This window comes from Saccoglossus kowalevskii, chromosome 5 (genome assembly GCF_978046115.1).
Source record: "Saccoglossus kowalevskii chromosome 5, keSacKowa6.1, whole genome shotgun sequence".
Taxonomy (NCBI): Eukaryota; Metazoa; Hemichordata; class Enteropneusta; family Harrimaniidae; genus Saccoglossus; species Saccoglossus kowalevskii.
The window spans coordinates 13,594,593-13,614,449 of NC_140645.1; the positions used below are offsets into that span (position 1 = coordinate 13,594,593).

General features: G+C 38.6%; 30 non-coding genes across 30 annotated transcripts; all 30 read left to right on the top strand.

The window, feature by feature from the left end:
- The first annotated feature begins 407 nt into the window (after positions 1 to 407).
- On the top strand, positions 408 to 481 carry TRNAT-AGU (transfer RNA threonine (anticodon AGU)). Its single transcript has one exon. It is a non-coding gene; the product is annotated as a tRNA-Thr (tRNA).
- A 271-nt stretch (positions 482 to 752) lies between these two features.
- Positions 753 to 826, top strand: TRNAT-AGU (transfer RNA threonine (anticodon AGU)). The gene has a single exon. It is a non-coding gene; the product is annotated as a tRNA-Thr (tRNA).
- Positions 827 to 1,339: 513 nt separating this feature from the next.
- On the top strand, positions 1,340 to 1,414 carry TRNAT-AGU (transfer RNA threonine (anticodon AGU)). Its single transcript has one exon. It is a non-coding gene; the product is annotated as a tRNA-Thr (tRNA).
- Positions 1,415 to 1,685: 271 nt separating this feature from the next.
- On the top strand, positions 1,686 to 1,759 carry TRNAT-AGU (transfer RNA threonine (anticodon AGU)). The gene has a single exon. It is a non-coding gene; the product is annotated as a tRNA-Thr (tRNA).
- An 853-nt stretch (positions 1,760 to 2,612) lies between these two features.
- TRNAT-UGU (transfer RNA threonine (anticodon UGU)) lies at positions 2,613 to 2,686 on the top strand. Its single transcript has one exon. It is a non-coding gene; the product is annotated as a tRNA-Thr (tRNA).
- A 259-nt stretch (positions 2,687 to 2,945) lies between these two features.
- On the top strand, positions 2,946 to 3,019 carry TRNAT-AGU (transfer RNA threonine (anticodon AGU)). Its single transcript has one exon. It is a non-coding gene; the product is annotated as a tRNA-Thr (tRNA).
- A 604-nt stretch (positions 3,020 to 3,623) lies between these two features.
- Positions 3,624 to 3,697, top strand: TRNAT-AGU (transfer RNA threonine (anticodon AGU)). Its single transcript has one exon. It is a non-coding gene; the product is annotated as a tRNA-Thr (tRNA).
- Positions 3,698 to 3,968: 271 nt separating this feature from the next.
- Positions 3,969 to 4,042, top strand: TRNAT-AGU (transfer RNA threonine (anticodon AGU)). Its single transcript has one exon. It is a non-coding gene; the product is annotated as a tRNA-Thr (tRNA).
- A 526-nt stretch (positions 4,043 to 4,568) lies between these two features.
- Positions 4,569 to 4,642, top strand: TRNAT-UGU (transfer RNA threonine (anticodon UGU)). Its single transcript has one exon. It is a non-coding gene; the product is annotated as a tRNA-Thr (tRNA).
- A 259-nt stretch (positions 4,643 to 4,901) lies between these two features.
- Positions 4,902 to 4,975, top strand: TRNAT-AGU (transfer RNA threonine (anticodon AGU)). Its single transcript has one exon. It is a non-coding gene; the product is annotated as a tRNA-Thr (tRNA).
- A 597-nt stretch (positions 4,976 to 5,572) lies between these two features.
- On the top strand, positions 5,573 to 5,646 carry TRNAT-UGU (transfer RNA threonine (anticodon UGU)). Its single transcript has one exon. It is a non-coding gene; the product is annotated as a tRNA-Thr (tRNA).
- A 604-nt stretch (positions 5,647 to 6,250) lies between these two features.
- TRNAT-AGU (transfer RNA threonine (anticodon AGU)) lies at positions 6,251 to 6,324 on the top strand. Its single transcript has one exon. It is a non-coding gene; the product is annotated as a tRNA-Thr (tRNA).
- Positions 6,325 to 7,521: 1,197 nt separating this feature from the next.
- Positions 7,522 to 7,595, top strand: TRNAT-UGU (transfer RNA threonine (anticodon UGU)). Its single transcript has one exon. It is a non-coding gene; the product is annotated as a tRNA-Thr (tRNA).
- A 604-nt stretch (positions 7,596 to 8,199) lies between these two features.
- Positions 8,200 to 8,273, top strand: TRNAT-AGU (transfer RNA threonine (anticodon AGU)). The gene has a single exon. It is a non-coding gene; the product is annotated as a tRNA-Thr (tRNA).
- Positions 8,274 to 8,799: 526 nt separating this feature from the next.
- TRNAT-UGU (transfer RNA threonine (anticodon UGU)) lies at positions 8,800 to 8,873 on the top strand. The gene has a single exon. It is a non-coding gene; the product is annotated as a tRNA-Thr (tRNA).
- A 259-nt stretch (positions 8,874 to 9,132) lies between these two features.
- Positions 9,133 to 9,206, top strand: TRNAT-UGU (transfer RNA threonine (anticodon UGU)). The gene has a single exon. It is a non-coding gene; the product is annotated as a tRNA-Thr (tRNA).
- A 604-nt stretch (positions 9,207 to 9,810) lies between these two features.
- Positions 9,811 to 9,884, top strand: TRNAT-AGU (transfer RNA threonine (anticodon AGU)). Its single transcript has one exon. It is a non-coding gene; the product is annotated as a tRNA-Thr (tRNA).
- A 1,197-nt stretch (positions 9,885 to 11,081) lies between these two features.
- Positions 11,082 to 11,155, top strand: TRNAT-UGU (transfer RNA threonine (anticodon UGU)). Its single transcript has one exon. It is a non-coding gene; the product is annotated as a tRNA-Thr (tRNA).
- Positions 11,156 to 11,759: 604 nt separating this feature from the next.
- Positions 11,760 to 11,833, top strand: TRNAT-AGU (transfer RNA threonine (anticodon AGU)). The gene has a single exon. It is a non-coding gene; the product is annotated as a tRNA-Thr (tRNA).
- Positions 11,834 to 12,359: 526 nt separating this feature from the next.
- TRNAT-UGU (transfer RNA threonine (anticodon UGU)) lies at positions 12,360 to 12,433 on the top strand. The gene has a single exon. It is a non-coding gene; the product is annotated as a tRNA-Thr (tRNA).
- Positions 12,434 to 13,037: 604 nt separating this feature from the next.
- On the top strand, positions 13,038 to 13,111 carry TRNAT-AGU (transfer RNA threonine (anticodon AGU)). The gene has a single exon. It is a non-coding gene; the product is annotated as a tRNA-Thr (tRNA).
- Positions 13,112 to 13,382: 271 nt separating this feature from the next.
- Positions 13,383 to 13,456, top strand: TRNAT-UGU (transfer RNA threonine (anticodon UGU)). The gene has a single exon. It is a non-coding gene; the product is annotated as a tRNA-Thr (tRNA).
- Positions 13,457 to 14,060: 604 nt separating this feature from the next.
- On the top strand, positions 14,061 to 14,134 carry TRNAT-AGU (transfer RNA threonine (anticodon AGU)). The gene has a single exon. It is a non-coding gene; the product is annotated as a tRNA-Thr (tRNA).
- A 258-nt stretch (positions 14,135 to 14,392) lies between these two features.
- Positions 14,393 to 14,466, top strand: TRNAT-AGU (transfer RNA threonine (anticodon AGU)). The gene has a single exon. It is a non-coding gene; the product is annotated as a tRNA-Thr (tRNA).
- Positions 14,467 to 14,737: 271 nt separating this feature from the next.
- Positions 14,738 to 14,811, top strand: TRNAT-AGU (transfer RNA threonine (anticodon AGU)). Its single transcript has one exon. It is a non-coding gene; the product is annotated as a tRNA-Thr (tRNA).
- Positions 14,812 to 15,682: 871 nt separating this feature from the next.
- TRNAT-UGU (transfer RNA threonine (anticodon UGU)) lies at positions 15,683 to 15,756 on the top strand. The gene has a single exon. It is a non-coding gene; the product is annotated as a tRNA-Thr (tRNA).
- A 604-nt stretch (positions 15,757 to 16,360) lies between these two features.
- TRNAT-AGU (transfer RNA threonine (anticodon AGU)) lies at positions 16,361 to 16,434 on the top strand. The gene has a single exon. It is a non-coding gene; the product is annotated as a tRNA-Thr (tRNA).
- Positions 16,435 to 17,287: 853 nt separating this feature from the next.
- On the top strand, positions 17,288 to 17,361 carry TRNAT-UGU (transfer RNA threonine (anticodon UGU)). The gene has a single exon. It is a non-coding gene; the product is annotated as a tRNA-Thr (tRNA).
- A 949-nt stretch (positions 17,362 to 18,310) lies between these two features.
- TRNAT-AGU (transfer RNA threonine (anticodon AGU)) lies at positions 18,311 to 18,384 on the top strand. Its single transcript has one exon. It is a non-coding gene; the product is annotated as a tRNA-Thr (tRNA).
- Positions 18,385 to 19,236: 852 nt separating this feature from the next.
- On the top strand, positions 19,237 to 19,310 carry TRNAT-UGU (transfer RNA threonine (anticodon UGU)). Its single transcript has one exon. It is a non-coding gene; the product is annotated as a tRNA-Thr (tRNA).
- The last annotated feature ends 547 nt before the right edge of the window (positions 19,311 to 19,857 follow it).

The window sequence follows — 19,857 nt, forward strand, 5'->3', positions numbered from 1 at the left end:
TATGACACTTATTATGGATCGTAATAATGTCCACACAGTGTACCGAGAGGTCGAAACGAAAGGTCAAAGTTCGTGACCAGGGCGCCATGGCTTAGTTGATTAAAGCGCCTGTCTATTTCGAATCTCAGTGGTGCCTTTTTTATTTAGGTGCTTCACCGAACAATTCCTTGTTTGATAATTACATTATTGACACTCATGATTAGTACCCGTCCAGGGTTGGGAAATTCTCTTTAGGCTGGTGGATGATATGCAAATAAATCGGAACATGCTATCATTTTAAAAATAAAAATAACCTGGCAATTGAAATATCACTGTGTCGATGAAACGTATGACACTTAATATGGATCGTAATAATATCCACACAGTGTACCGAGAGTTAGAAACGAAAGGTCAAAATTCGTGACCAGGGCGCCATGGCTCAGTTGGTTAAAGCGCCTGTCTAGTTAACAGGATATCCTGAGTTCGAATCTCAGTGGTGCCTTTTTTATTTAGGTGCTTCACCGAACAATTCCTTGTTTGATAATTACATTATTGACACTCATGATTGGTACTCGTCTAGGGTTTGGAAATTCTCTTTAGGCTGGTGGATGATATGCAAGTAAATCGGAACATGCTATTATTTTAAAAATAAAAATAACCTGGAAATTGAAATATCACTGTGTCGATGAAACATAAGACACTTATTATGGATCGTAATAATGTCCATACAGTGCACCGAGAGGTCGAAACGAAAGGTCAAAGGATGTGACCAGGGCGCCATGGCTTTGTTGGTTAAAGCGCCTGTCTAGTAAACAGGAGATCCTGAGTTCGAATCTCAGTGGTGCCTTTTTTATTTAGGTGCTTCACCGAACAATTCCTTGTTTGATAATTACATTATTTGTACTCGTCCTGGGTTGGGAAATTCTCTTCAGGCTGGTGAATGATATGCAAGTAAATCGGAACATGCTGTCATTATAAAAATAAAAATTACCTGGAAATTGGAATATCACTGTGTCGATGAAACGTATGACACTTAATATGGATCGTAATAATATCCACACAGTGTAGCGAGAGGTAGAAACGAAAGGTCAAAATTCGTGACCAGGGCGCCATGGCTTAGTTGTTTGATAATTACATTATTGACACTCATGATTGGTACTCGTCCGGGGTTGGGAAATTCTCCTTAGGCTGGTGGATGATATGCAAGTAAATCGGAACATGCTATCATTTTAAAAATAAAAATAGCTTGGAAATTGAAATATCACTGTGTCGATGAAACTTATGACACTTATTATGGATCGTAATCATGTTCATACAGTGCACCGAGAGTTAGAAACGAAAGGTCAAAGTTCGTGACCAGGGTGCCATGGCTTAGTTGGTTAAAGCGCCTGTCTAGTAAACAGGAGATCCTGAGTTCGATATCTCAGTGGTGCCTTTTTTATTTAGGTGCTTCACCGAACAATTCCTTGTTTGATAATTACATTATTGACACTCATGATTGGTGCTCGTCCAGTGTCAGAAAATTCTCCTCAGGCTGGTGGATGATATGCAAGTAAATCGGAACATGCTATCATTATAAAAATAAAAATTACCTGGAAATTTGAATATCTCTGTGTCGATGAAACGTATGACACTTAATATGGATCGTAATAATGTCCACACAGTGTACCGAGAGTTAGAAACGAAAGGTCAAAGTTCGTGACCAGGGTGCCATGGCTTAGTTGGTTAAAGCGCCTGTCTAGTAAACAGGAGATCCTGAGTTCGAATCTCAGTGGTGCCTTTTTTATTTAGGTGCTTCACCGAACAATTCCTTGTTTGATAATTACATTATTGACACTCATGATTGGTAGTCGTCCAGTGTTGGGAAATTCTCCTTAGGCTGGTGGATGATATGCAAGTAAATCGGAACATGCTATCATTTTAAAAATAAAAATAGCTTGGAAATTGAAATATCACTGTGTCGATGAAACTTATGACACTTATTATGGATCGTAATAATGTCCACACAGTGTACCGAGAGGTCGAAACGAAAGGTTAAAGTTCGTGACCAAGGCGCCATGGCTTAGTTGATTAAAGCGCCTGTCTATTTCGAATCTCAGTGGTGAATTTTTTATTTAGGCGCTTCACCGAACAATTCCTTGTTTGATAATTACATTATTGACACTCATGATTGGTAGTCGTCCAGTGTTGGGAAATTCTCCTTAGGCTGGTGGATGATATGCAAGTAAATCGGAACATGCTATCATTATAAAAATAAAAATTACCTGGAAATTGGAATATCACTGTGTCGATGAAACGTATGACACTTAATATGGATCGTAATAATATCCACACAGTGTACCGAGAGGTAGAAACGAAAGGTCAAAATTCGTGACCAGGGCGCCATGGCTTAGTTGTTTGATAATTACATTATTGACACTCATGATTGGTACTCGTCCAGGGTTGGGAAATTCTCTTTAGGCTGGTGGATGATATGCAAATAAATCGAAACATGCTATCATTTTAAAAATAAAAATAACCTGGCAATTGAAATATCACTGTGTCGATGAAACGTATGACACTTAATATGGATCGTAATAATGTCCACACAGTGTACCGAGAGGTAGAAACGAAAGGTCAAAATTCGTGACCAGGGCGTCATGGCTTAGTTGGTTAAAGCGCCTGTCTTGTAAACAGGAGATCCTGAGTTCGACTGTCAGTGGTGCCTATTTTTATTTAGGTGCTTCACCGAACAATTCTTTGTTTGATAATTACATTATTTGTACTCGTCCAGGGTTTGGAAATTCTCTTTAGGCTGGTGGATGATATGCAAGTAAATCGGAACATGCTATCATTTTAAAAATAAAAATAGCTTGGAAATTGAAATATCACTGTGTCGATGAAACTTATGACACTTATTATGGATCGTAATCATGTTCATACAGTGCACCGAGAGTTAGAAACGAAAGGTCAAAGTTCGTGACCAGGGTGCCATGGCTTAGTTGGTTAAAGCGCCTGTCTAGTAAACAGGAGATCCTGAGTTCGAATCTCAGTGGTGCCTTTTTTATTTAGGTGCTTCACCGAACAATTCCTTGTTTGATAATTACATTATTGACACTCATGATTGGTGCTCGTCCAGTGTCAGAAAATTCTCCTCAGGCTGGTGGATGATATGCAAGTAAATCGGAACATGCTATCATTATAAAAATAAAAATTACCTGGAAATTTGAATATCTCTGTGTCGATGAAACGTATGACACTTAATATGGATCGTAATAATGTCCACACAGTGTACCGAGAGTTAGAAACGAAAGGTCAAAGTTCGTGACCAGGGTGCCATGGCTTAGTTGGTTAAAGCGCCTGTCTAGTAAACAGGAGATCCTGAGTTCGGCTCTCAGTGGTGCCTATTTTTATTTAGGTGCTTCACCGAACAATTCTTTGTTTGATAATTACATTATTTGTACTCGTCCAGGGTTGGGAAATTCTCTTTAGGCTGGTGGATGATATGCAAGTAAATCGGAACATGCTATCATTTTAAAAATAAAAATAGCTTGGAAATTGAAATATCACTGTGTCGATGAAACTTATGACACTTATTATGGATCGTAATCATGTTCATACAGTGCACCGAGAGTTAGAAACGAAAGGTCAAAGTTCGTGACCAGGGTGCCATGGCTTAGTTGGTTAAAGCGCCTGTCTAGTAAACAGGAGATCCTGAGTTCGAATCTCAGTGGTGCCTTTTTTATTTAGGTGCTTCACCGAACAATTCCTTGTTTGATAATTACATTATTGACACTCATGATTGGTGCTCGTCCAGTGTCAGAAAATTCTCCTCAGGCTGGTGGATGATATGCAAGTAAATCGGAACATGCTATCATTATAAAAATAAAAATTACCTGGAAATTTGAATATCTCTGGGTCGATGAAACGTATGACACTTAATATGGATCGTAATAATGTCCACACAGTGTACCGAGAGTTAGAAACGAAAGGTCAAAGTTCGTGACCAGGGTGCCATGGCTTAGTTGGTTAAAGCGCCTGTCTAGTAAACAGGAGATCCTGAGTTCGAATCTCAGTGGTGCCTTTTTTATTTAGGTGCTTCACCGAACAATTCCTTGTTTGATAATTACATTATTGACACTCATGATTGGTAGTCGTCCAGTGTTGGGAAATTCTCCTTAGGCTGGTGGATGATATGCAAGTAAATCGGAACATGCTATCATTATAAAAATAAAAATTACCTGGAAATTGGAATATCACTGTGTCGATGAAACGTATGACACTTAATATGGATCGTAATAATATCCACACAGTGTACCGAGAGGTAGAAACGAAAGGTCAAAATTCGTGACCAGGGCGCCATGGCTTAGTTGTTTGATAATTACATTATTGGCACTCATGATTGGTACTCGTCCAGGGTTGGGAAATTCTCTTTAGGCTAGTGGATGATATGCAAATAAATCGAAACATGCTATCATTTTAAAAATAAAAATAACCTGGCAATTGAAATATCACTGTGTCGATGAAACGTATGACACTTAATATGGATCGTAATAATGTCCACACAGTGTACCGAGAGGTAGACACGAAAGGTCAAAATTCGTGACCAGGGCGTCATGGCTTAGTTGGTTAAAGCGCCTGTCTTGTAAACAGGAGATCCTGAGTTCGACTCTCAGTGGTGCCTATTTTTATTTAGGTGCTTCACCGAACAATTCTTTGTTTGATAATTACATTATTTGTACTCGTCCAGGGTTGGGAAATTCTCTTTAGGCTGGTGGATGATATGCAAGTAAATCGGAACATGCTATCATTTTAAAAATTAAAATAGCTTGGAAATTGAAATATCACTGTGTCGATGAAACTTATGACACTTATTATGGATCGTAATAATGTCCACACAGTGTACCGAGAGGTCGAAACGAAAGGTCAAAATTCGTGACCAGGGCGCCATGGCTTAGTTGGTTAAAGCGCCTGTCTAGTAAACAGGAGATCCTGAGTTCGAATCTCAGTGGTGCCTTTTTTATTTAGGTGCTTCACCGAACAATTCCTTGTTTGATAATTACATTATTGACACTCATGATTGGTAGTCGTCCAGTGTTGGGAAATTCTCCTTAGGCTGGTGGATGATATGCAAGTAAATCGGAACATGCTATCATTTTAAAAATAAAAATAGCTTGGAAATTGAAATATCACTGTGTCGATGAAACTTATGACACTTATTATGGATCGTAATAATGTCCACACAGTGTACCGAGAGGTCGAAACGAAAGGTTAAAGTTCGTGACCAAGGCGCCATGGCTTAGTTGATTAAAGCGCCTGTCTATTTCGAATCTCAGTGGTGAATTTTTTATTTAGGTGCTTCACCGAACAATTCCTTGTTTGATAATTACATTATTGAACTCATGATTGGTACTCGTCCAGGGTTGGGAAATTCTCTTTAGGCTGGTGGATGATATGCAAATAAATCGAAACATGCTATCATTTTAAAAATAAAAATAACCTGGCAATTGAAATATCACTGTGTCGATGAAACGTATGACACTTAATATGGATCGTAATAATGTCCACACAGTGTACCGAGAGGTAGAAACGAAAGATCAAAATTTGTGACCAGGGCGTCATGGCTTAGTTGGTTAAAGCGCCTGTCTTGTAAACAGGAGATCCTGAGTTCGACTCTCAGTGGTGCCTATTTTTATTTAGGTGCTTCACCGAACAATTCTTTGTTTGATAATTACATTATTTGTACTCGTCCAGGGTTGGGAAATTCTCTTTAGGCTGGTGGATGATATGCAAGTAAATCGGAACATGCTATCATTTTAAAAATAAAAATAACCTGCAAATTGAAATATCACTGTGTCGATGAAACTTATGACACTTATTATGGATCGTAATAATGTCCATACAGTGCACCGAGAGGTCGAAACGAAAGGTCAAAGTTTGTGACCAGGGAGCCATGGCTTAGTTGGTTAAAGCGCCTGTCTAGTTAACAGGAGATCCTGTGTTCGAATCTCAGTGGTGCCTTTTTTATTTAGGTGCTTCATCGAACAATTCCTTGTTTGATAATTACATTATTGATACTCATGATTGGTACTCGTCTAGGGTTTGGAAATTCTCTTTAGGCTGGTGGATGATATGCAAGTAAATCGGAACATGCTATTATTTTAAAAATAAAAATAACCTGGAAATTGAAATATCACTGTGTCGATGAAACTTAAGACACTTATTATGGATCGTAATAATGTCCATACAGTGCACCGAGAGGTCGAAACGAAAGGTCAAAGGAAGTGACTAGGGCGCCATGGCTTAGTTGGTTAAAGCGCCTGTCTAGTAAACAGGAGATCCTGGGTTCGAATCTCAGTGGTGCCTTTTTTATTTAGGTGCTTCACCGAACAATTCCTTGTTTGATAATTACATTATTGACACTCATGATTGGTGCTCGTCCAGTGTCAGAAAATTCTCCTCAGGCTGGTGGATGATATGCAAGTAAATCGGAACATGCTATCATTATAAAAATAAAAATTACCTGGAAATTTGAATATCTCTGTGTCGATGAAACGTATGACACTTAATATGGATCGTAATAATGTCCACACAGTGTACCGAGAGTTAGAAACGAAAGGTCAAAGTTCGTGACCAGGGTGCCATGGCTTAGTTGGTTAAAGCGCCTGTCTAGTAAACAGCAGATCCTGAGTTCGAATCTCAGTGGTGCCTTTTTTATTTAGGTGCTTCACCGAACAATTCCTTGTTTGATAATTACATTATTGACACTCATGATTGGTAGTCGTCCAGTGTTGGGAAATTCTCCTTAGGCTGGTGGATGATATGCAAGTAAATCGGAACATGCTATCATTTTAAAAATAAAAATAGCTTGGAAATTGAAATATCACTGTGTCGATGAAACTTATGACACTTATTATGGATCGTAATAATGTCCACACAGTGTACCGAGAGGTCGAAACGAAAGGTTAAAGTTCGTGACCAAGGCGCCATGGCTTAGTTGATTAAAGCGCCTGTCTATTTCGAATCTCAGTGGTGAATTTTTTATTTAGGTGCTTCACCGAACAATTCCTTGTTTGATAATTACATTATTGACACTCATGATTGGTAGTCGTCCAGTGTTGGGAAATTCTCCTTAGGCTGGTGGATGATATGCAAGTAAATCGGAACATGCTATCATTATAAAAATAAAAATTACCTGGAAATTGGAATATCACTGTGTCGATGAAACGTATGACACTTAATATGGATCGTAATAATATCCACACAGTGTACCGAGAGGTAGAAACGAAAGGTCAAAATTCGTGACCAGGGCGCCATGGCTTAGTTGTTTGATAATTACATTATTGAACTCATGATTGGTACTCGTCCAGGGTTGGGAAATTCTCTTTAGGCTGGTGGATGATATGCAAATAAATCGAAACATGCTATCATTTTAAAAATAAAAATAACCTGGCAATTGAAATATCACTGTGTCGATGAAACGTATGACACTTAATATGGATCGTAATAATGTCCACACAGTGTACCGAGAGGTAGAAACGAAAGATCAAAATTTGTGACCAGGGCGTCATGGCTTAGTTGGTTAAAGCGCCTGTCTTGTAAACAGGAGATCCTGAGTTCGACTCTCAGTGGTGCCTATTTTTATTTAGGTGCTTCACCGAACAATTCTTTGTTTGATAATTACATTATTTGTACTCGTCCAGGGTTGGGAAATTCTCTTTAGGCTGGTGGATGATATGCAAGTAAATCGGAACATGCTATCATTTTAAAAATAAAAATAACCTGCAAATTGAAATATCACTGTGTCGATGAAACTTATGACACTTATTATGGATCGTAATAATGTCCATACAGTGCACCGAGAGGTCGAAACGAAAGGTCAAAGTTTGTGACCAGGGAGCCATGGCTTAGTTGGTTAAAGCGCCTGTCTAGTTAACAGGAGATCCTGTGTTCGAATCTCAGTGGTGCCTTTTTTATTTAGGTGCTTCACCGAACAATTCCTTGTTTGATAATTACATTATTGACACTCATGATTGGTGCTCGTCCAGTGTCAGAAAATTCTCCTCAGGCTGGTGGATGATATGCAAGTAAATCGGAACATGCTATCATTATAAAAATAAAAATTACCTGGAAATTTGAATATCTCTGTGTCGATGAAACGTATGACACTTAATATGGATCGTAATAATGTCCACACAGTGTACCGAGAGTTAGAAACGAAAGGTCAAAGTTCGTGACCAGGGTACCATGGCTTAGTTGGTTAAAGCGCCTGTCTAGTAAACAGGAGATCCTGAGTTCGAATCTCAGTGGTGCCTTTTTTATTTAGGTGCTTCACCGAACAATTCCTTGTTTGATAATTACATTATTGACACTCATGATTGGTAGTCGCCCAGTGTTGGGAAATTCTCCTTAGGCTGGTGGATGATATGCAAGTAAATCGGAACATGCTATCATTATAAAAATAAAAATTACCTGGAAATTGGAATATCACTGTGTCGATGAAACGTATGACACTTAATATGGATCGTAATAATATCCACACAGTGTACCGAGAGGTAGAAACGAAAGGTCAAAATTCGTGACCAGGGCGCCATGGCTTAGTTGTTTGATAATTACATTATTGACACTCATGATTGGTACTCGTCCAGGGTTGGGAAATTCTCTTTAGGCTGGTGGATGATATGCAAATAAATCGAAACATGCTATCATTTTAAAAATAAAAATAACCTGGCAATTGAAATATCACTGTGTCGATGAAACATATGACACTTAATATGGATCGTAATAATGTCCACACAGTGTACCGAGAGGTAGAAACGAAAGGTCAAAATTCGTGACCAGGGCGTCATGGCTTAGTTGGTTAAAGCGCCTGTCTTGTAAACAGGAGATCCTGAGTTCGACTCTCAGTGGTGCCTATTTTTATTTAGGTGCTTCACCGAACAATTCTTTGTTTGATAATTACATTATTTGTACTCGTCCAGGGTTGGGAAATTCTCTTTAGGCTGGTGGATGATATGCAAATAAATCGAAACATGCTATCATTTTAAAAATAAAAATAACCTGGCAATTGAAATATCACTGTGTCGATGAAACGTATGACACTTAATATGGATCGTAATAATGTCCACACAGTGTACCGAGAGGTAGAAACGAAAGATCAAAATTTGTGACCAGGGCGTCATGGCTTAGTTGGTTAAAGCGCCTGTCTTGTAAACAGGAGATCCTGAGTTCGACTCTCAGTGGTGCCTATTTTTATTTAGGTGCTTCACCGAACAATTCTTTGTTTGATAATTACATTATTTGTACTCGTCCAGGGTTGGGAAATTCTCTTTAGGCTGGTGGATGATATGCAAGTAAATCGGAACATGCTATCATTTTAAAAATAAAAATAACCTGCAAATTGAAAAATCACTGTGTCGATGAAACTTATGACACTTATTATGGATCGTAATAATGTCCATACAGTGCACCGAGAGGTCGAAACGAAAGGTCAAAGTTTGTGACCAGGGAGCCATGGCTTAGTTGGTTAAAGCGCCTGTCTAGTTAACAGGAGATCCTGTGTTCGAATCTCAGTGGTGCCTTTTTTATTTAGGTGCTTCATCGAACAATTCCTTGTTTGATAATTACATTATTGATACTCATGATTGGTACTCGTCTAGGGTTTGGAAATTCTCTTTAGGCTGGTGGATGATATGCAAGTAAATCGGAACATGCTATTATTTTAAAAATAAAAATAACCTGGAAATTGAAATATCACTGTGTCGATGAAACTTAAGACACTTATTATGGATCGTAATAATGTCCATACAGTGCACCGAGAGGTCGAAACGAAAGGTCAAAGGAAGTGACCAGGGCGCCATGGCTTAGTTGGTTAAAGCGCCTGTCTAGTAAACAGGAGATCCTGGGTTCGAATCTCAGTGGTGCCTTTTTTATTTAGGTGCTTCACCGAACAATTCCTTGTTTGATAATTACATTATTGACACTCATGATTGGTGCTCGTCCAGTGTCAGAAAATTCTCCTCAGGCTGGTGGATGATATGCAAGTAAATCGGAACATGCTATCATTATAAAAATAAAAATTACCTGGAAATTTGAATATCTCTGTGTCGATGAAACGTATGACACTTAATATGGATCGTAATAATGTCCACACAGTGTACCGAGAGTTAGAAACGAAAGGTCAAAGTTCGTGACCAGGGTGCCATGGCTTAGTTGGTTAAAGCGCCTGTCTAGTAAACAGCAGATCCTGAGTTCGAATCTCAGTGGTGCCTTTTTTATTTAGGTGCTTCACCGAACAATTCCTTGTTTGATAATTACATTATTGACACTCATGATTGGTAGTCGTCCAGTGTTGGGAAATTCTCCTTAGGCTGGTGGATGATATGCAAGTAAATCGGAACATGCTATCATTTTAAAAATAAAAATAGCTTGGAAATTGAAATATCACTGTGTCGATGAAACTTATGACACTTATTATGGATCGTAATAATGTCCACACAGTGTACCGAGAGGTCGAAACGAAAGGTTAAAGTTCGTGACCAAGGCGCCATGGCTTAGTTGATTAAAGCGCCTGTCTATTTCGAATCTCAGTGGTGAATTTTTTATTTAGGTGCTTCACCGAACAATTCCTTGTTTGATAATTACATTATTGACACTCATGATTGGTAGTCGTCCAGTGTTGGGAAATTCTCCTTAGGCTGGTGGATGATATGCAAGTAAATCGGAACATGCTATCATTATAAAAATAAAAATTACCTGGAAATTGGAATATCACTGTGTCGATGAAACGTATGACACTTAATATGGATCGTAATAATATCCACACAGTGTACCGAGAGGTAGAAACGAAAGGTCAAAATTCGTGACCAGGGCGCCATGGCTTAGTTGTTTGATAATTACATTATTGAACTCATGATTGGTACTCGTCCAGGGTTGGGAAATTCTCTTTAGGCTGGTGGATGATATGCAAATAAATCGAAACATGCTATCATTTTAAAAATAAAAATAACCTGGCAATTGAAATATCACTGTGTCGATGAAACGTATGACACTTAATATGGATCGTAATAATGTCCACACAGTGTACCGAGAGGTAGAAACGAAAGATCAAAATTTGTGACCAGGGCGTCATGGCTTAGTTGGTTAAAGCGCCTGTCTTGTAAACAGGAGATCCTGAGTTCGACTCTCAGTGGTGCCTATTTTTATTTAGGTGCTTCACCGAACAATTCTTTGTTTGATAATTACATTATTTGTACTCGTCCAGGGTTGGGAAATTCTCTTTAGGCTGGTGGATGATATGCAAGTAAATCGGAACATGCTATCATTTTAAAAATAAAAATAACCTGCAAATTGAAATATCACTGTGTCGATGAAACTTATGACACTTATTATGGATCGTAATAATGTCCATACAGTGCACCGAGAGGTCGAAACGAAAGGTCAAAGTTTGTGACCAGGGAGCCATGGCTTAGTTGGTTAAAGCGCCTGTCTAGTTAACAGGAGATCCTGTGTTCGAATCTCAGTGGTGCCTTTTTTATTTAGGTGCTTCACCGAACAATTCCTTGTTTGATAATTACATTATTGACACTCATGATTGGTGCTCGTCCAGTGTCAGAAAATTCTCCTCAGGCTGGTGGATGATATGCAAGTAAATCGGAACATGCTATCATTATAAAAATAAAAATTACCTGGAAATTTGAATATCTCTGTGTCGATGAAACGTATGACACTTAATATGGATCGTAATAATGTCCACACAGTGTACCGAGAGTTAGAAACGAAAGGTCAAAGTTCGTGACCAGGGTACCATGGCTTAGTTGGTTAAAGCGCCTGTCTAGTAAACAGGAGATCCTGAGTTCGAATCTCAGTGGTGCCTTTTTTATTTAGGTGCTTCACCGAACAATTCCTTGTTTGATAATTACATTATTGACACTCATGATTGGTAGTCGCCCAGTGTTGGGAAATTCTCCTTAGGCTGGTGGATGATATGCAAGTAAATCGGAACATGCTATCATTATAAAAATAAAAATTACCTGGAAATTGGAATATCACTGTGTCGATGAAACGTATGACACTTAATATGGATCGTAATAATATCCACACAGTGTACCGAGAGGTAGAAACGAAAGGTCAAAATTCGTGACCAGGGCGCCATGGCTTAGTTGTTTGATAATTACATTATTGACACTCATGATTGGTACTCGTCCAGGGTTGGGAAATTCTCTTTAGGCTGGTGGATGATATGCAAATAAATCGAAACATGCTATCATTTTAAAAATAAAAATAACCTGGCAATTGAAATATCACTGTGTCGATGAAACATATGACACTTAATATGGATCGTAATAATGTCCACACAGTGTACCGAGAGGTAGAAACGAAAGGTCAAAATTCGTGACCAGGGCGTCATGGCTTAGTTGGTTAAAGCGCCTGTCTTGTAAACAGGAGATCCTGAGTTCGACTCTCAGTGGTGCCTATTTTTATTTAGGTGCTTCACCGAACAATTCTTTGTTTGATAATTACATTATTTGTACTCGTCCAGGGTTGGGAAATTCTCTTTAGGCTGGTGGATGATATGCAAGTAAATCGGAACATGCTATCATTTTAAAAATAAAAATAACCTGGAAATTGAAATATCACTGTGTCGATGAAACTTATGACACTTATTATGGATCGTAATAATGTCCATACAGTGCACCGAGAGGTCGAAACGAAAGGTCAAAGTTTGTGACCAGGGAGCCATGGCTTAGTTGGTTAAAGCGCCTGTCTAGTTAAAAGGAGATCCTGTGTTCGAATCTCAGTGGTGCCTTTTTTATTTAGGTGCTTCATCGAACAATTCCTTGTTTGATAATTACATTATTGATACTCATGATTGGTACTCGTCCAGTGTCAGAAAATTCTCCTCGGGCTGGTGGATGATATGCAAGTAAATCGGAACATGCTATCATTATAAAAATAAAAATTACCTGGAAATTTGAATATCTCTGTGTCGATGAAACGTATGACACTTAATATGGATCGTAATAATGTCCACACAGTGTACCGAGAGTTAGAAACGAAAGGTCAAAGTTCGTGACCAGGGTGCCATCGCTTAGTTGGTTAAAGCGCCTGTCTAGTAAACAGGAGATCCTGAGTTCGAATCTCAGTGGTGCCTTTTTTATTTAGGTGCTTCACCGAACAATTCCTTGTTTGATAATTACATTATTGACACTCATGATTGGTAGTCGTCCAGTGTTGGGAAATTCTCCTTAGGCTGGTGGATGATATGCAAGTAAATCGGAACATGCTATCATTATAAAAATAAAAATTACCTGGAAATTTGAATATCTCTGTGTCGATGAAACGTATGACACTTAATATGGATCGTAATAATGTCCACACAGTGTACCGAGAGTTAGAAACGAAAGGTCAAAGTTCGTGACCAGGGTGCCATGGCTTAGTTGGTTAAAGCGCCTGTCTTGTAAACAGGAGATCCTGAGTTCGACTCTCAGTGGTGCCTATTTTTATTTAGGTGCTTCACCGAACAATTCTTTGTTTGATAATTACATTATTTGTACTCGTCCAGGGTTGGGAAATTCTCTTTAGGCTGGTGGATGATATGCAAGTAAATCGGAACATGCTATCATTTTAAAAATAAAAATAACCTGGAAATTGAAATATCACTGTGTCGATGAAACTTATGACACTTATTATGGATCGTAATAATGTCCATACAGTGCACCGAGAGGTCGAAACGAAAGGTCAAAGTTTGTGACCAGGGAGCCATGGCTTAGTTGGTTAAAGCGCCTGTCTAGTTAACAGGAGATCTTGAGTTCGAATCTCAGTGGTGCCTTTTTTATTTAGGTGCTTCACCGAACAATTCCTTGTTTGATAATTACATTATTGACACTCATGATTGGTACTCGTCCAGGGTTGGGAAATTCTCTTTAGGCTGGTGGATGATATGCAAATAAATCGGAACCTGCTATCATTTTAAAAATAAAAATAACCTGGCAATTGAAATATCACTGTGTCGATGAAACGTATGACACTTAATATGGATCGTAATAATGTCCACACAGTGTACCGAGAGGTAGAAACGAAAGGTCAAAATTCGTGACCAGGGTGCCATGGCTTAGTTGGTTAAAACGCCTGTCTAGTAAACAGGAGATCCTGAGTTCGAATCTCAGTGGCGCCTTTTTTATTTAGGTGCTTCACCGAACAATTACTTGTTTGATAATTACATTATTTGTACTCGTCCAGGGTTGGGAAATTCACTTCAGGCTGGTGGATGATATGCAAGTAAATCGGAACATGCTATCATTATAAAAATAAAAATTACCTGGAAATTGGAATATCACTGTGTCGATGAAACGTATGACACTTAATATGGATCGTAATAATATCCACACAGTGTACCGAGAGGTAGAAACGAAAGGTCAAATTTCGTGACCAGGGCGCCATGGCTTAGTTGGTTAAAGCGCCTGTCTAGTAAACAGGAGATACTGAGTTCGAATCTCAGTGGTGCCTTTTTTATTTAGGTGCTTCACCGAACAATTCCTTGTTTGATAATTACATTATTGACACTCATGATTGGTACTCGTCTAGGGTTTGGAAATTCTCTTTAGGCTGGTGGATGATATGCAAGTAAATCGGAACATGCTATTATTTTAAAAATAAAAATAACCTGGAAATTGAAATATCACTGTGTCGATTAAACTTAAGACACTTATTATGGATCGTAATAATGTCCATACAGTGCACCGAGAGGTCGAAACGAAAGGTCAAAGGAAGTGACCAGGGCGCTATGGCTTAGTTGGTTAAAGCGCCTGTCTAGTAAACAGGAGATCCTGGGTTCGAATCTCAGTGGTGCCTTTTTTATTTAGGTGCTTCACCGAACAATTCCTTGTTTGATAATTACATTACTGACACTCATGATTGGTAGTCGTCCAGTGTTGGGAAATTCTCCTTAGGCTGGTGGATGATATGCAAGTAAATCGGAACATGCTATCATTATAAAAATAAAAATTACCTGGAAATTTGAATATCTCTGGGTCGATGAAACGTATGACACTTAATATGGATCGTAATAATGTCCACACAGTGTACCGAGAGTTAGAAACGAAAGGTCAAAGTTCGTGACCAGGGTGCCATGGCATAGTTGGTTAAAGCGCCTGTCTAGTAAACAGGAGATCCTGAGTTCGAATCTCAGTGGTGCCTTTTTTATTTAGGTGCTTCACCGAACAATTCCTTGTTTGATAATTACATTATTGACACTCATGATTGGTAGTCGTCCAGTGTTGGGAAATTCTCCTTAGGCTGGTGGATGATATGCAAGTAAATCGGAACATGCTATCATTATAAAAATAAAAATTACCTGGAAATTGGAATATCACTGTGTCGATGAAACGTATGACACTTAATATGGATCGTAATAATATCCACACAGTGTACCGAGAGGTAGAAACGAAAGGTCAAAATTCGTGACCAGGGCGCCATGGCTTAGTTGTTTGATAATTACATTATTGGCACTCATGAATGGTACTCGTCCAGGGTTGGGAAATTCTCTTTAGGCTGGTGGATGATATGCAAATAAATCGAAACATGCTATCATTTTAAAAATAAAAATAACCTGGCAATTGAAATATCACTGTGTCGATGAAACGTATGACACTTAATATGGATCGTAATAATGTCCACACAGTGTACCGAGAGGTAGACACGAAAGGTCAAAATTCGTGACCAGGGCGTCATGGCTTAGTTGGTTAAAGCGCCTGTCTTGTAAACAGGAGATCCTGAGTTCGACTCTCAGTGGTGCCTATTTTTATTTAGGTGCTTCACCGAACAATTCTTTGTTTGATAATTACATTATTTGTACTCGTCCAGGGTTGGGAAATTCTCTTTAGGCTGGTGGATGATATGCAAGTAAATCGGAACATGCTATCATTTTAAAAATAAAAATAGCTTGGAAATTGAAATATCACTGTGTCGATGAAACTTATGACACTTATTATGGATCGTAATCATGTTCGTACAGTGCACCGAGAGTTAGAAACGAAAGGTCAAAGTTCGTGACCAGGGTGCCATGGCTTATTTGGTTAAAGCGCCTGTCTAGTAAACAGGAGATCCTGAGTTCCAATCTCAGTGGTGCCTTTTTTATTTAGGTGCTTCACCGAACAATTCCTTGTTTGATAATTACATTATTGACACTCATGATTGGTGCTCGTCCAGTGTCAGAAAATTCTCCTCAGGCTGGTGGATGATATGCAAGTAAATCGGAACATGCTATCATTATAAAAATAAAAATTACCTGGAAATTTGAATATCTCTGTGTCGATGAAACGTATGACACTTAATATGGATCGTAATAATGTCCACACAGTGTACCGAGAGTTAGAAACGAAAGGTCAAAGTTCGTGACCAGGGTGCCATGGCTTAGTTGGTTAAAGCGCCTGTCTAGTAAACAGGAGATCCTGAGTTCGAATCTCAGTGGTGCCTTTTTTATTTAGGTGCTTCACCGAACAATTCCTTGTTTGATAATTACATTATTGACACTCATGATTGGTAGTCGTCCAGTGTTGGGAAATTCTCCTTAGGCTGGTGGATGATATGCAAGTAAATCGGAACATGCTATCATTTTAAAAATAAAAATAGCTTGGAAATTGAAATATCACTGTGTCGATGAAACTTATGACACTTATTATGGATCGTAATAATGTCCACACAGTGTACCGAGAGGTCGAAACGAAAGGTTAAAGTTCGTGACCAAGGCGCCATGGCTTAGTTGATTAAAGCGCCTGTCTATTTCGAATCTCAGTGGTGCCTTTTTTATTTAGGTGCTTCACCGAACAATTCCTTGTTTGATAATTACATTATTGACACTCATGATTGGTAGTCGTCCAGTGTTGGGAAATTCTCCTTAGGCTGGTGGATGATATGCAAGTAAATCGGAACATGCTATCATTATAAAAATAAAAATTACCTGGAAATTGGAATATCACTGTGTCGATGAAACGTATGACACTTAATATGGATCGTAATAATATCCACACAGTGTACCGAGAGGTAGAAACGAAAGGTCAAAATTCGTGACCAGGGCGCCATGGCTTAGTTGTTTGATAATTACATTATTGGCACTCATGATTGGTACTCGTCCAGGGTTGGGAAATTCTCTTTAGGCTGGTGGATGATATGCAAATAAATCGAAACATGCTATCATTTTAAAAATAAAAATAACCTGGCAATTGAAATATCACTGTGTCGATGAAACGTATGACACTTAATATGGATCGTAATAATGTCCACACAGTGTACCGAGAGGTAGACACGAAAGGTCAAAATTCGTGACCAGGGCGTCATGGCTTAGTTGGTTAAAGCGCCTGTCTTGTAAACAGGAGATCCTGAGTTCGACTCTCAGTGGTGCCTATTTTTATTTAGGTGCTTCACCGAACAATTCTTTGTTTGATAATTACATTATTTGTACTCGTCCAGGGTTGGGAAATTCTCTTTAGGCTGGTGGATGATATGCAAGTAAATCGGAACATGCTATCATTTTAAAAATAAAAATAACCTGGAAATTGAAATATCACTGTGTCGATGAAACTTATGACACTTATTATGGATCGTAATAATGTCCATACAGTGCACCGAGAGGTCGAAACGAAAGGTCAAAGTTTGTGACCAGGGAGCCATGGCTTAGTTGGTTAAAGCGCCTGTCTAGTTAACAGGAGATCCTGAGTTCGAATCTCAGTGGTGCCTTTTTTATTTAGGTGCTTCATCGAACAATTCCTTGTTTGATAATTACATTATTGACACTCATGATTGGTACTCGTCTAGGGTTTGGAAATTCTCTTTAGGCTGGTGGATGATATGCAAGTAAATCGGAACATGCTATTATTTTAAAAATAAAAATAACCTGGAAATTGAAATATCACTGTGTCGATGAAACTTAAGACACTTATTATGGATCGTAATCATGTTCGTACAGTGCACCGAGAGTTAGAAACGAAAGGTCAAAGTTCGTGACCAGGGTGCCATGGCTTATTTGGTTAAAGCGCCTGTCTAGTAAACAGGAGATCCTGAGTTCCAATCTCAGTGGTGCCTTTTTTATTTAGGTGCTTCACCGAACAATTCCTTGTTTGATAATTACATTATTGACACTCATGATTGGTAGTCGTCCAGTGTTGGGAAATTCTCCTTAGGCTGGTGGATGATATGCAAGTAAATCGGAACATGCTATCATTATAATAATAAAAATTACCTGGAAATTGGAATATCACTGTGTCGATGAAACGTATGACACTTAATATGGATCGTAATAATGTCCATACAGTGTACCGAGAGGTCGAAACGAAAGGTCAAAGGAAATGACCAGGGTGCCATGGCTTAGTTGGTTAAAGCGCCTGTCTAGTAAACAGGAGATCCTGAGTTCGAATCTCAGTGGTGCCTTTTTTATTTAGGTGCTTCACCGAACAATTCCTTGTTTGATAATTACATTATTGACACTCATGATTGGTAGTCGTCCAGTGTTGGGAAATTCTCCTTAGGCTGGTGGATGATATGCAAGTAAATCGGAACATGCTATCATTTTAAAAATAAAAATAGCTTGGAAATTGAAATATCACTGTGTCGATGAAACTTATGACACTTATTATGGATCGTAATAATGTCCACACAGTGTACCGAGAGGTCGAAACGAAAGGTTAAAGTTCGTGACCAAGGCGCCATGGCTTAGTTGATTAAAGCGCCTGTCTATTTCGAATCTCAGTGGTGAATTTTTTATTTAGGTGCTTCACCGAACAATTCCTTGTTTGATAATTACATTATTGACACTCATGATTGGTAGTCGTCCAGTGTTGGGAAATTCTCCTTAGGCTGGTGGATGATATGCAAGTAAATCGGAACATGCTATCATTATAAAAATAAAAATTACCTGGAAATTGGAATATCACTGTGTCGATGAAACGTATGACACTTAATATGGATCGTAATAATATCCACACAGTGTACCGAGAGGTAGAAACGAAAGGTCAAAATTCGTGACCAGGGCGCCATGGCTTAGTTGTTTGATAATTACATTATTGAACTCATGATTGGTACTCGTCCAGGGTTGGGAAATTCTCTTTAGGCTGGTGGATGATATGCAAATAAATCGAAACATGCTATCATTTTAAAAATAAAAATAACCTGGCAATTGAAATATCACTGTGTCGATGAAACGTATGACACTTAATATGGATCGTAATAATGTCCACACAGTGTACCGAGAGGTAGAAACGAAAGGTCAAAATTCGTGACCAGGGCGTCATGGCTTAGTTGGTTAAAGCGCCTGTCTTGTAAACAGGAGATCCTGAGTTCGACTCTCAGTGGTGCCTATTTTTATTTAGGTGCTTCACCGAACAATTCTTTGTTTGATAATTACATTATTTGTACTCGTCCAGGGTTGGGAAATTCTCTTTAGGCTGGTGGATGATATGCAAGTAAATCGGAACATGCTATCATTTTAAAAATAAAAATAACCTGGAAATTGAAATATCACTGTGTCGATGAAACTTATGACACTTATTATGGATCGTAATAATGTCCATACAGTGCACCGAGAGGTCGAAACGAAAGGTCAAAGTTTGTGACCAGGGAGCCATGGCTTAGTTGGTTAAAGCGCCTGTCTAGTTAACAGGAGATCCTGAGTTCGAATCTCAGTGGTGCCTTTTTTATTTAGGTGCTTCATCGAACAATTCCTTGTTTGATAATTACATTATTGACACTCATGATTGGTACTCGTCTAGGGTTTGGAAATTCTCTTTAGGCTGGTGGATGATATGCAAGTAAATCGGAACATGCTATTATTTTAAAAATAAAAATAACCTGGAAATTGAAATATCACTGTGTCGATGAAACTTAAGACACTTATTATGGATCGTA